General features: G+C 34.0%; 1 pseudogene; it reads left to right on the top strand.

Annotated features, from left to right (window-relative positions):
- Positions 1-263: 263 nt before the first annotated feature.
- LOC127091293 (uncharacterized protein At4g26485-like) lies at positions 264-1174 on the top strand (annotated as a pseudogene).
- The last annotated feature ends 2334 nt before the right edge of the window (positions 1175-3508 follow it).

Raw genomic sequence — 3508 nt, 5'->3', positions numbered from 1 at the left:
ACTTTACTTGTACTTACGATTCTTTGAGTAAACAAGGTCTCTCCAGCAACAACCCAAAAAATATTTTTTTACAAGACTATCGAACAAATAAGAATAAGAATTTTAAAAAAAATGTTTAATTAAAAAATGTGAATACAATTAATTCGGCTTCCAATTATTTTATTGGGAACTGCTTCCATCACATAAATGTGTATATATATTCATTTTCATAATTAGTGAATTTAATCATTGGATTAAGCATTGTAAGCACTTGAGTTTCGAAAATGGAAGAGAAAATCATACAACATTATAGTAGCTTTCATAATATTTTACTTGTAGGAGAGGGAGATTTCTCTTTCTCACTTTCCTTAGCAAGGGCATTTGGCTCAGCTGTTAACATGGTTGCTACCTCCCTAGATGATAGAGGTACGATAGAATAGAATTTTGTAAATTTCTTTTACAACCTTTTTCGTGTGTTCTTTTAAAGTTTTAAATTACTTACATAATTACAACCTTTCTAGTATTATTTTTTTCAATGACATAACTGAAATTATTTTGTTCATAATATTTAATATTTGAAGCATCTCTAGCAATGAAGTACACAAGTGCAATAAGAAACTTGGATGAACTTGAGAGTCTTGGCTGCACCATCTTGCATGAAGTGGATATTCACAACATGAATCAACATCATTACTTCAAACAACATTTTTTTTTGATCGAATAGTCTTTAATTTTCCTCATTCGGGTAACTTTCGACATGAAACTCAATGCTGGGTGATTGAGTAAGTTAAATTGAAAATATATATGATACTACCATTTTCTTAGCTAATTTTAATTTCCTTTATTAAAAAATGCTTATATAATCTAATTAATTAAGTTTTATAATTTCATTATTAAATACAGGGAGCACAAGAAATTAGTGTGTGGATTTCTAGGAAATGCAAAGTACTTACTTAATGTTGGTGGAGAAATTCATATTACTCACAAAACAGTGTATCCTTTTAGTAAATGGGATATCAAGAGCCTGGCAGAAAGTGAGAGATTATCATTTGTTGAAGAGGTGGATTTTTATAAATATTTTTACCCTGGTTACGGAAATAAGAGAGGTGCTGGCTTGAAGTGTGACCAGAGTTTCCCAGTTGGAACATGCAGTACTTTTAAATTTTCTTGTTTATACTATAATTTTGTATTTTGAGATTCATGACCAAGTTTGAGGAGATCGTAAAAGTCATGGAATTGAATAGTAGGTGTAAGCGCACATGATCTTGAAAAACATTTGATAATGAGAAAGTGCCATAGTTATTTGAGTTTGAAGTTTGAAATTAGATATTTCTTATAAAATTTTCTATCCTGCTTTGACCTCTCTAAAAGTTAATTCAATCTCACATTTTACACTAAAATGATAATAATTAAAGGTTTCATTTTTTGTTCTAAATTCTAGAGTAAGTCTAAAATGTTCAAGATGATTCCTTAAGAAACCTTCTACAAACAAAATATATCATACAATAATATAATAATATAAAAGTACTAGTATATACAATAAAAAAATTGAAGGTATTTTAAATTGCTCTTTGGAAAGATAAGGAAATCATAAATTGGATTTTCGAAGAATATCCATTTGAATATTTGTATCATGAAAGAATCCTTCTCATTCATGTTGGTGCAAAGGTAGAATCAATGATGAATGAAAATATTCTATTAAGAGAATGACGACTACAAAACATGATAAAAGTTACAATGATTGTCACCATATTTATAAGCTAAAACTAGGGTTATTAGAATAGGATAAAATATTAAAATACCCTCTAACAAACTTAGGGGCTAAGAAAATAGTACAACTAATAAATATGAATTACTTCTAATACCATCCCTTAATTCATATTCCATCAAAACTTGTAACACCAATTCCATCCCTTAATCTGAGAAATTGATCAGTCTTGATGGCTTTCGTCAGAACATCTGCCAACTGTTTCTGAGTGCTGCAGTGTACAACTTCTAACACTCCCCTCTGAACTTGATGTCTCAGAAAATGATACTTGGTCTCAATGTGCTTGCTTCTCCCATGCAACACTGGGTTTCTGGCAAGATTGATTGCAGACTTGTTGTCAATCATCAACTTCAGAGGTTTGTTTACTTTAATCTTCAAATCCTGCAATAGATTCAGAATCCACACAGCTTGGCATGCAGTAACAGCACCTGCAATGTATTCAGCTTCACAAGTTGACAACGCCACAACAGGTTGCTTCTTGGAACACCAAGAAATGGGACCTCCCAGAAATTTGAATAAGTACCCAGACGTACTTCTTCTGTCAACTCTGTCTCCACACCAATCAGAATCTGAATAACTCAGAAGTTCTGACTCATCCTTTCTTCCAGAAGGAAATAATACTCCATATTTCAAAGTTCCCTTGATATACCTCAGAATCCTGATAGCAGCTTGGTAATGGGACCACTTAGGTTTACTCATGAACCTACTAACCATCCCAACTGAATAGCAAATATCAGGCCTGGTATTGCACAAATACCTCAGAGAACCAACCAACTGTTTGAAGGTTGTAGCGTCCACATCCTTTCCATCAGAGTCAGAATCCAGTTTCTGATTTGTATCAGAAGGTGTGACAGCAATCTTACAATTCTTCAGATCAAATCTCTTCAGAAGTTCTAATTCATACTTGAGCTGATGCAAAATAATACCTTTCTCAGAGTATCTAAATTCCATCCCTAGAAAGTATGTCATTTTGCCTAGATCAGTCATTTCGAATTCATTCATCAGAACTTTCTTGAACTTGGCTATCTCCTGTTCAGAACTTCCAATCAGTAGTATATCATCAACATATAAACATACCAGAGTCATATTTCCTTCAGAAGTATGCTGAACATAGACACCGTACTCCATCTCACATTTCTGAAAGCCTTGCTTCTTGAAAAATGAATCAATCTTCTTATTCCAAGCTCTGGGTGCTTGTTTCAATCCATTTAGAGCTTTGTATAATCTGTACACCATCCCTTCCTGATTCTTTTTCACAAATCCAGGAGGTTGTGACACGTAAACTTCTTCTTCTAATGGACCGTTCAGAAATGCAGATCTTACATCTAAATGCATCAGAGGCCAATTCCTGTTAGCAGCTATTGCAATCACCATTCTGATTGTTTCATGTCTTGCTACAGGTGCAAACACTTCAGAGTAATCCAGCCCAGGTTTCTGTAGAAATCCTCTGGCTACCAACCTTGCTTTATGTTTGCCAATTGAACCATCTGGCTTTAACTTCTGCTTGAAAACCCATCTGATGCTGATGGCTTTCTTGTCTTTTGGAAGTTCTGTCAGCTTCCAAGTCTTGTTTCTCTCTATAGCATCAAGTTCTTCTTTCATGGCCTTCAGCTAGAGCTTCTGTTTAAGAGCCTCTTCTGTACTTATGGGTTCAGAGTCTACTAACATGGCACACTGAATAACTTCTCCTTCAGAGTCTACTTCAGTGTCTTGCAGCATGTCAAATTCTGCATATCTTCTGGGGATGTTTCTGATTCTTTG

Source organism: Lathyrus oleraceus, chromosome 1, assembly GCF_024323335.1.
Source record: "Lathyrus oleraceus cultivar Zhongwan6 chromosome 1, CAAS_Psat_ZW6_1.0, whole genome shotgun sequence".
Classification (NCBI taxonomy): Eukaryota; Viridiplantae; Streptophyta; class Magnoliopsida; order Fabales; family Fabaceae; genus Lathyrus; species Lathyrus oleraceus.
This window is presented reverse-complemented; position numbering and strand designations above follow the sequence as displayed.